This window comes from Eptatretus burgeri, chromosome 15, assembly GCF_056783735.1.
Source record: "Eptatretus burgeri isolate ZD-2024b chromosome 15, Ebu_testis_v1, whole genome shotgun sequence".
Lineage (NCBI taxonomy): Eukaryota > Metazoa > Chordata > Myxini > Myxiniformes > Myxinidae > Eptatretus > Eptatretus burgeri.
Window position 1 is genome coordinate 38,638,091 of NC_140975.1, and position 11,544 is coordinate 38,649,634.

At 44.1% G+C, this 11,544-nt stretch overlaps 1 pseudogene; it reads right to left on the reverse strand.

Moving 5' to 3' along the window:
- Positions 1-2,007: 2,007 nt before the first annotated feature.
- Positions 2,008-11,335, reverse strand: LOC147011960 (uncharacterized; annotated as a pseudogene).
- Positions 11,336-11,544: the final 209 nt, after the last annotated feature.

Consider the following 11,544-nt stretch of genomic DNA (forward strand, 5'->3'; position numbering starts at 1 on the left):
TCTGCTCTTGCTCACCCTCTCTCTGTTCTATTCACCCTCTCATTTGCCCAAGGTCATCTGCCATCTGCTTGGAAATCTGCTAACATCACTGCCCTGCATAAAAAAGGTGCAAAAACAGATCCCTATAACTACAGACCAATCAGCCTTCTCCCAATCATCAGCAAGGTGATGGAATCCATCGTCGCTTCAGATATGAAATCCTTCCTCTTCTCCAATGGGTTGATTTCCAATCATCAATTTGGTTTCAGACCAGGTCACTCTACCCTGGATATGCTGCTTCTGCTCTCCCATCAATGGATGGCGGTCCTCAATGCCAGACAGGAAATCCGAGCCGTATCCCTGGACATATCACGTGCTTTTGACACAGTCTAGCACCCTGCCCTACTCACCAAACTCTCTTCCCATGGTATTCAAGGCCATCTCCACTCATGGCTCGCAGACTTCCTCTCCTGTCGCAGTCAACGTGTGGCCCTAAATGGAGTTCTTTCATCCCCTCTTCCTGTGCAGGCTGGAGTTCCTCAAGGTAGCGTTCTGGGCCCTGTTCTTTTTCTGGTTTTTATCAATGATCTCTCGGACTCTCTGGAAAATCCTCTATTTCTCTTTGCCGACGACTCCACCCTCTGCCGTACCATCTGTCATCCCTCAGACCGGCAAGCAGCAGCTTCTTCGCTCACTGCAGATCTGGATAAAATCACAAACTGGTCCAACACGTGGAACATGTCTTTCAATCCAGACAAATCTCACACTCTCACTATGTATCTTCGAAAGGACCGTTTACAAAACCCCCCCATCCACTTTCTCAACAATCCTCTGGAAGAAGTCTTTTCTTTCAAGCTTCTAGGTCTCACTATCTGCCATGACCTTTCCTGGGAAAGTCACATTTCCAATCTCGCCTCAAAAGCCAGTCGCCGACTGGGAATCCTCCGTCGTGCTAAGTCCTTCCTCGGCCCTCTTGAGCTCCTGACCACTTACAAAGCTTTTGTCCGTAGCCTGATGGAGTACTGCTCTCCCCTCTGGGCTGGTGCTCCTGCCTCCCACCTTTCTCGGCTTAACGCTGTCGAAACCAGGGCATTTAAGATCATCGGCATCTCCCGCAATGAAGCTGAGTCTTTGGGCCTCTCACTCAATCACCGCAGGTTGGTCGGTGGTCTTTCTGTCTTCTACCGACTCCTCTCCAGCCTTGCCCCCCTGCTCTCTCTGCGATTTGTCCCCACCACATTTCCACAGGGCGCTCAAGGTCCGCCAACAACCCCCTTCTGGTAAAACTACCAAAATCACGAATCACTGCTCATCTTCACTCTTTCATTCCTCTTTTTTCCCGCCTTTGGAATAAACTTCCTCACTCTATTCTTTCCCATTCTTCCCTCCAGGCTTTCAAAACAGCTGTTCACCACCACCTCTTATCTTCCCCCATCCAAATCCTCGATCTTTTCTACCCCTGATAATCCACCCAAGCCCACTTCCTTCATTTCTCCTGCTTTCCTTCCTGAAAGTCCTTGAAATGTCCATCTTCTCTTCGCAATGTTCCCCGTCCCATCCCCATCCCTCTCCCTTCCACAGTTCACCTAATGTGTCTGTTCCCCACTGTTTTGTCCCTTCCACTCCCGCCCCTCTTGTCTCATGCCTCCTTGCTGTGAGTTGTGTGTTTGCTCTCATACGAGCCTCGACCAAGGTATACAAAAAAAAAAAAAGCCATCCATGCTGGTCAAGCTGCTGTGAGTTGTGAATACTGGCTGGAGTAGTTCTTCGGTCAGTAGCCTGAGTGCTCGCACATTGTCAGGATACTTTTTTTCCACTGAGCATTTTCAGGACTCCAGCGAATGTGGATTCAATTACCTGCACAATACCACTCTCAGCCATAAGACTACCGATACACCCCACACAGCTCATGAGTAGATGCATACCGCCCAGACGTAGATACACATTACTAAATATGGCTAGATTCTCCCATGACAAGTGGACAGCTACTTTATATAGCTGTTGATCAGCAGTGAACACCACAAAAGTCTATCCGGTCTTTTCTGTAACAACTTTTGCCTTGATTACTGCAGCCATCATAGTTGAGGGGCTGGCTGGAGGACTGTCTATGAGAGGTAAGAAGTTGACTTTTGTCTTCGCCTGTTCAGTATGTCCCTGTTCCCTACAGATCCTGGAATTGTAGCCATTATATTCCGGGCAGTCAGGTAACCTGATGACGTCTGTGATGAACTTGTAGTCTAAATCCATAGCTCGATTCACTGAAACGGCTTCATTTCTTGTTAGATCAGGACATTCAGGATGAACTGACAATGGGATGTCAGGCATGGCAGGTTTCTTGTCACCCACATAGTGTGAAGCTAAGTTGCTCTCGTCTTTATCGTCATCATCCATATCGATATGCTTGTGCTTGTGCTGGTGGGACAGCCGTGGTATGGTGTCTTCCTCTATCTCATTGTTTCTGGAGGGTTGAGTTACGATCATAGCGAGTGAATGGGTAGACAATTTCCCATTTGGCGAATGAATATCGGTGTCGAAATTGTCAGCAATGACTTGTATGAGTCCATCCTGGTGATTAGCAATACCATGAGACTCATGATACCTTGAAGCAGCAACAGCAGATGATTGCTTAAAGAGGCGCACTTCATCATAGCTACAAGTTACTCCATAATCATTGAGGTAACCAAGCTGACTTTTAGAATCTCTGAAGAGAACTCCAAGAGCTACTTGTAGATCGGTGGGTTGGGCTCGAACTGCAGAAGTAACAATGTTGCCAATTAATAGTGCTGGCATTGTATTCTTCAGTCTCGGTGAGATGCCAGCCAGTAGATCCATCAAGGTCTCTGAAGTCGCTTCCTGAACTGTACTGTTGTCCACATTTAGATTGTAGTGTGATTAAGTCATGTCGATGGACTTACACTCCTGTGTGATTTACTTAGCTACCTTTGCTACACTGGGTTTGATGTCTTCTTGGTCACCGGTATCTTTTACAGCTTTCAAAAGTATCGCAGCCTGGGTGTGAAATGCAAGTATGTGTGCATAACCAGGTGATGATAGGACTCGGATTTCACTGCCAAAATGCTCAGACACTTCACTGACCAGCTGTGCGCAGGATAATTCATTTCCACCATGACATTGGTACATTTCAAACACTTCAATGGAATTACAGAGCTTGTCCTTTTCATTTGACAATGCATCTATGGTGCTAGCAAGAGCTTGCTGGTTCTGATTCGTATCATTGCCAGGGGTTGATGGGTTGATTGCAACATTCCTATGTCCGGGGTATGATCTGTTATTAAAGAAAGTAGCCATACAGTACTGATGGTAGCGAGCCTCAGCTGCATGTACATCGCTGATAGCACCATCAATGCGGAGACGCACATCTTGAGCCCACTGATCATCACGCTCTGAACATTTGTCCAAAATATTCTACTTGTATGACACCATATCTTCACCTCTCTTGGACAAGGTTGATCTGCACAAGTAAGCAGGTTTCCACCTGTCAGGATGTTTGCGATCCTTCTCAAGGACACAATTATCACTGCAGTACAGGCACTGTGTGAAGAAATCAAATGGAGCAAAGGAGTGACGTAACCTCTTTGGAGGAGGAAGGCAAACTTCTGTAGATTTCTTGCCATGTTTAGTGTTAGACTTGGACGTGTATCTAGACACACAATTCTTGTGATAATTAATGGTAAGATCCTTCGTTTCAGAGAGCTTCTGTTTCAAGGCAATATGGAGATCATCCTCGTATGCTAGACTAGCAGAAATAATGCAATGGACGCGACTTAGCCCATTGTTCAGTTTAATATCAAGTTTTGTTTTGGAATTACAAATTGAGAAACCTTTATCATATAAGTCTCGTAATCTTCATTTAAATGCATTATGAGCTTCCAATGTAAGTGAGAGTATTCTCACAATTTGTTTTCTAACTCCTTGAATAGATCAGAATTTGTGGAGTTAATGAGTCTATATGAAGTGAAAATAAAGTCTGCACCTTTAAAAGCAGCAATTTGGAACAGCAGTATAATTTAAAACCGGTATGATCGGTTATATCACAGTAAGGTATACCGTTAATTATTGTTAACTTGTATTGATTGATTGATTATATTATCAATCACTGTAGCTGTGGACGTCATGACAGAGGTTGATCTATTGATTAAGGGTAGACAAAAGTTGCTAAGAATTGAATCGAGATAATATATTAAGTTGAGGTATTTACATATATTGGGGGAGGGTATATGTTATTAAATTGATTGAAAGATTTGTCAATATTATATGTGAGAAATCATAAGTTAACTGTAATGGGAAAATCAATATAAGGGAAATCAGCATGGTATTTACATAACTATTATGTGGAGATGGAAAGAATGACTAAACCAACCAGTAATTGTGAAATCAATTAATGGAATGAGGAGTTGTACCATGTATTACAATTGTATTGCTCTCACTAATTAGTAACTCGTACTGGCCTGACTCTTTCTAAAAATTGTAGAGGCATTTTACTTGGATTACTAACAAAAGATAAACCAGAATCATGCCAAGTGAAGAAGGAATTGGAGAAATTAATGTTAAGTAGGTCAGAGTGTAAGAATTATATTATTGAAAATCGTGCAATGACACCACAAGCAGCATTAAAATATAACTTCTTTTATTTGTTTTCTGATTAATTGGACACGTGCGTGATTTTTGATTGTGGTACTTCCTGTACGTTTACTTACCAAAATTTGCAACGAAGTAAGTTGAGATATTTCTTACACTGACTTGACCATCTTTCCTCATATCAGTACGGAAGTGCTAAGTTATCTGGGAAAAAAAATGGCAGCTGCTTTGGAACGACTTCTGAATGAAACTGTGGCTAGTTTAGCAGAAATTAATGTTAAAATGATTGCAAATGGTAACTGTGCAAAATCGAATCACTTTGGATTTAGTACTTGCTCCGCAGGGGGAGCCTGTGCTCTTATTGGGTTTGAATGTTGTACTTATAGCTCAAACAAATTAGGACACATTGAAAATTAGGACACATTGAAAATTAGGACACATTGAAAATTAGGACACATTGAAGAAGAAGCTAACTGTCATAATTTTTATTCAGATGATGGAATATTTTTCTTGATTAAAAGGGATCTTTGGATGATGGTGGACAAAATTGTTGATGTTTGTTGGACATGTTATTTGTTATCATAGTACTTTTCAATTGTGCTACTACAACATTGCCCTCACTAAAGGCACCTTCACTGATTGCCTCATGCTTTGAGAGGAAAATTACCCCCTCTTTAAATGGTATAAACTGAAGAAGCCATTCTAAAATTATGCAAATTGGAACCCTGATAAATGCTGATGTCCTTTCTACATGCAAATAGCAAATGAGATGATTGTTTTTGAGTAAACATACAACTGAGATTTTTTTGGATTTTAGCATGTCGTTTAGGTGTGAAAAAAAAGAAAGGTAAAATTCTGATATAATGTGTAATGCAAGTTAAATGCTTCTAAAAGAACCTTTGTCAGTCTTATTGAAATACATGGGCGCAATACATTTTATTGATTGATTGAATTATAAGTCTGTGTTTAACCTTGATTTTGTTTGTTTCGGAGTGTTGAGAGCAGTTGAACTATGCAGTGTACGATTTTGTCTCATGAAGCTTTGAAAGAACCTTCCATTGAAAGATTGGACATTGGGGAGAACCCAGATTTGGGTGATTGGACATTCAACACATGATCATGGCATGACCCCCTTCCTGAGGAGATAAAGATGAGCACGTTAAAGAAAAAGAAAAAAAAAAAAACAACTGAAAAGAAGGTTGGACAAGTCAAACCCTGACAAGGCAAAGACTTAACATCACTGTTGCATGGTACCTGCCTGTCAGAGCAACCCCAGCCACACTTGCAAAACCCCTGCTCTGCAGATACATTGTGAACTTGCCACAATCACACAATGCACAATGAAGGCCCTGAATGTCCATATCACGAGCCATCTGCAACGTGTGCCCAATGTTGTGGGGCGGCTCGTGGAGCCATTGCGGCTGCCTCCAACGTGCATAGCTCGCTTTGGCTAATCGAACCTGATTGCACGAACTGCTGCTACGATGCCCCAAATACTGCTGTGGTTGAATCTCTGGGTCACATCTCGAGTCCTCTTCGTCTCCTTCAACCCAGCATCATCTGCAACCCAGTGTCGGGCCCAAGCTCGTACCTGCCAAGATCTACCTTCCATGCAGCTCAAGGAGCACCTTGACTGTATTTCCCATTGGGTGCTGCTCGAGCTACACCCTTACCGACTTATCTTCTGGCCTCAGGTAACACGCCTTTCCAACTCATGACAGCTGCTGACGAGCGGGTCCTAAACTAGCCGGAAACACGCCCATTGACCCGACTGGGGTACTTTCAAGATGCCTGTTGTCCAGCATTCTTCTCCTATGAGCGCTCGCTGCCATTGGTGTGGGTGAACTTGTGTAAGGGATATATTTTCTCCTTTAGGAACGGGGTATGGTGATCATGTGTAACATATTATTCAAATTTATCCTGATAGGAAAAAAAGGGGGGATGTTGGAAGAAAAATAATTATATTGATGTATTCTCAATTATTTTCACTTGTTGCTGGTACTTTATAAATTTAATTTTTATACTGGAGTCAAATTGGCTGTCAGTAGTTTCCTTTTTCCCGACAGTCTTTTATTTCACCTCCATAATGACAAACGAATATCTTGCTGTGAAAAAGGTCTTGCTCGCTGCATAGAAACAGGCTGACATGGTTGATGGGCACAAGCTGAAAGTTGCAGTGTTATCAGCTCTTTCTGTCATTCATTTTCAAAATGTCTCACCCTCACATTTTTTGGATATCAAATGAGTTTAAGAGAGATTGCTTCAGGCTTCTTGTTAGCAGAGATCATTGAATGCTTTGTCATTAGTGTTCTCCCCTCCACAATCGTGAAATTAAAAATTATCTTTCGATGTACTTTGCCAGAGTGGACAATTGAATTCTTGAAATCCACCACACCCCTCAAAATATGTGCTTGCTTTCTTCTCTGAAACCACACACAATTTCAATGAAACTTGACCACAACCTTTATCACCCATGATGTACCAAAGTTTGTTCATGGCATGAAAAAAAATCAATAGGTATTTACTTTCTTCTTTACATATTTTGTGGGTCATGCATGCCCATCAGTTGTTCCCTGGTTATTTTATCTATCCGCAACCAGGTGAGTGCCCAGGGGTATTGCCCCTATATTTACTTTAAATAAACTGTTTATCACATTCCTTCTATAAACATTGGAAACAGTACCTGGTGTTATCTTTTTTCATATTTGTAAGTATTTTTATGAAACTGTAATCATGTGCATTCGCATTTGAAGAGATTTTAAACTTTTCAAAGTTTCCCAGATGAACCAGAAACCGCCGGGAACCTATCCCCCTTTTTCCATTTAAACAATGCCCCGCTATTCGCGGATTCGCTATGTGCAGCATTTTCCAGGAACGTATCTCCCGTGAATAGGGGGTTCAACAGTATATATACATATCGAGAGTCCCCGACTTATGAACACCCGGACTTCAGAACAAATCTCCATAAGATATTGTTTTTTTTGAATGTCTGAGACATACATTTTCTTTAAAAGAAACTTTCACCAAGAAACTTGGTGTATGTTCCCCCTCCATCCCCTCCCTTACCTCAAATGGCCGCACTGCTGACACCGCACGTGAAAAGGCTGAATGCCGAAACTCTGTGTTTGCATCTAAATCTTGTGTCCGAAACTGATCGCTTTCTGTACACACCTTACCCAGTCAAACCCAACTGTCCCTGGACTCTGTGTCCTTTTCTTCTGACAAAATGGAGAGTTTGCTGTCAAACCTCGACTCAGATTATGCAACCGGTCCAGACGGCATCAGCCCACGTGTCCTAAAAACCTGATCCTCTGCTCTTGCTCACCTTCTCTCTGTCCTATTCACCCTCTCATTTGCTCAAGGTCATCTGCCATCTGCTTGGAAATCAGCAAACATTACTGTCCTGCATAAAAAACTGTGCAAAAACAGATCCCTGCAACTACAGACCAATGAGCCTTCTCCCAATCATCAGCAAGGTTATGAAATCCATCATCGCTTCAGACAAATCCTTCCTCTTCTCCAATGGCTTGATTTCTGATCATCAATTTGGTTTTGCACCAGGTCACTCTACCTTAGATATGCTGCTTCTGCTCTCCCAACAATGGATGGAGGTCCTCAATGCCGGACATGAAATCAGAACCATATCCCTCGACATATCACGTGCTTTTGACACGGTCTGGCACCTTGCCCTGCTCACCAAACTCTCTTCCTATGGTATCCAAGGCCATCTCCACTCATGGCTCGCAGACTTCCTCTCCTGTCGCAGTCAACGTGTGGCCCCAAATGGAGTTCTCATCCCCTCTTCCTGTCCAGGCTGGAGTTCCTCAAGGCAGCGTTCTGGGCCCTGTTCTTTTTCTGGTTTTCATCAATCTCTCCAACTCTCTGGAAAATCCTCTTTATCTCTTTGCTGATGACTCCATCCTCTGCCATACCATCTGTCATCCCTCAGACCGGCAAGCAGCAGCTTCTTCACTCTGCAGATCTGGATAAAATCACAAACTGGTCCAACACGTGGAACATGTCTTTCAATCCTGACAAATCTCACACTCTCACTATGTCTCTCGGAAAGGATCATCTGGACCCCCCCCCCCCACCCATCCACTTTCTCAAAAATCCTCTGGAAGAAGTCCTTTCTTTCAAAATTCTTGGTCTCACTATCTGCCATGATCTTTCCTGGGAAAGCCACATTTCCAACCTGGCCTCCAAAGCCAATCACCGACTGGGAATCCTCCTAAGTGGAAAGTCTTCCCTCAGCCAATATGAGCTCCTGACCACATACAAAGCTTTTGTCAGCAGCCTGATGGATTACTGCTCTCCCCTCTGGGTTGGTGCTAATGTCTCTCAACTGTCTCGGCTTCACGCTGTGGAAACCAAGGCATTTAGGATCCTTAGTATCTCCCACGATGAGGCTGAGTCTTTGGGTCTCTCACCGCAGGCAGGTCGGTGGTCTTTCTGTCTTCTACTGTCTCCTCTCCGGCCTCGGCCCCTTTTCTGTCTGCGATATGTCACCACCATATTTCCGTAGGGCGCTCAAGGTCCACTAACATCCTCCTGGTAAAACTACCAAAATCACGAATCACTGCTCACCTTCACTCTTTCATTCCTCTTTTTTCCTGCCCTTGGAATAAACTCCCTCACTCTGTTCAATCCCATTCTTCCCTCCAGGTCTTCAAAACTGCTGTTCACCACGTCGATCTTTTCTACCCCCGTTAATCCACCCCAAACCCACCTCCTTCGAATTCCCTGCTTTCCTTCCTGAAAGTCCCTGTAATGTCCATCTTGTATACCCCTTGTTTCCCACCCCCTCTCCCTTCCACAGATCTAATGTCTCTGTTCCCCACTGTTTTGTCCTTCCCTCTCCCGCCCCTCTTGTCTCATGTCCCCCTTGCTGTGCGTTGTGTGTTCGCCCTCATACGAGCCTCGACAATATATACAAAAAGAACCCAGAAACGTTCATTTGTACTTTAAATGAGCCGATCGTGGACAGAGCAACTCAGGACTCGTTGGTTCGACGGAGCATGAATCTGTCTTCCGCGAGATGTCAAGACTGGGCTCCAGTATCCAGTGGACTGCACTGTCATCTTCGCAGCGACTTTAAACACATTTTTACGTCCATAGATAAGCAAATTAATAATCATCCAAGACAAGCAAAGCAGCATCAGAATTCATGGAATATAAAATTTAAGACCAAATCAGATTTATTGCAATTTTATTAATTGCATTTATTACAATTTGTGGGGATTTAAGGAGTATTAATTACTCCCATTTATTGCAAATCTCATAAATAAGATTCATCGGATGTCTGTCTGTCTTTGTTTGTGGTTTTATGCAAGGACTGCTGGACCAAAAACCACCAAATTTGGCACACAGACCGAGTCCGACCCGGGGTATTTTCATCCACAACCTCAGCCTTTAAAGACCCAAAGAACCATAAGATCTTTTTTCATGCTTGAGAGATTAGAATAAATGCTTGAGAGAAGACTTTTTACATGTTTGAGAGATGAGACCCCATAAGACCCTTAAGACCATGGACTTCCCCAAACACAATTAAGACACTTTAAAACCCCAAATATTCCAAAGACAGTTAATATTCCTGAGACTCTTGAAGAACCTTAAGTCTTTTGAAGGCCCTTGAGACCCCTTCGAACCAGAAGACCTCAAAAACTCTTAGAACCATAAGACCCTTAACACCCCAATGACCTGTAAGACCCTAAATACCTGAAGACCTCAAAGACACTTAAGACCCCAAGAACCTTGGAAGACCCCTTTACCCAATAGTGTTCCCTGAAGACCCCTTTACCCATGTGTTTTGGCTCTCCTGCCCCTTACACAGTTTCCCCACCCCCCTGTGAATGAAATTCAGTTCTTCTCTTTGGGAGTCTCAGCCCATTTATTAACAGTAAACAACAACAAACATGCGCATGGAGAAAGAGGATAAATAAACAATATCAAACACGATCCCCTTTCTGCTCAAAATGCACATAGCAATCCTCTTTATACTATTTTGGACATCTGGCAAGGGTAAATGGAAGGGAGGGCTAACAAGCATGAAGTAGTGTGAACACCAGTTCAGCCTTGAGGAGAGGGTGATAACAGGGTTCAGACAAAACAGAGACCGGGTGGATTATTTTCTGCCAGACGATGAGGAGCCAGCAATGCGTTCTCCTCTTTAGTAGCTCGGCAATTTCATTTAAACATTGGAGATACCAGTCTTGGTTATATTGTTGAGGAAATGGGCCCTTAGTGGGTTATTAAATATAGGATTAGCCCAGATCCCCCCTTAAATGCATGTTTAGCCAGGTTGTTTGGTAATCGGACGTTACATGTGTGTCGGAAGGTGTAGCAGGCAGTCCAGTGTTTATACAGTGGTAGTGTACCGAGAGGCGCCTTCTTTTTCCTTCCCCCCTCTTAACTAGCCCCCACCCAGCGCCCTGACAGAGTCGGTCAACAAGACGTGCCAGCAACCCATTGGCGGAGAGCTGCTGCAAACTCGAACGATGGACCAATTACGTGTCCCCAGAGGTGGTCCGAAAAGGCCCGCCCCGAAAGGCAAGAGGAACTGCTTTTTCCTGTCTGCAATCTGCTTTATGAGGAGTGACTTGACGAGCTGTCCCTCCTTGGCCATGGATCCAGCATGCAGGTCGTCCCCAGGTTCGTCCTGGGTCCAACCACGGAGCCTCTGACTGTCCTTACCCCCCTGCACGGCTCGACCACGTCTTTTCATCCCGTCGGTCCACCTGCGGAGTCCGGCACCCATATTTGGCCTAATCTGGTGTACAGGCCAGGCCTGGATTTGCACACTGGACCTTGTGAAGAACCCGCTGGAACACACACCGGATCTTTCTCTCTCATGCCGTCGCCCTTGTGGGGGCTGGACACACCGACGCAGCGTGCGTGAGCGGTGCTGATAGGAGTACGTCTCCGCCATCTTTGCCACGCTGCATGCTCGAGCTGGACGCTCGAATG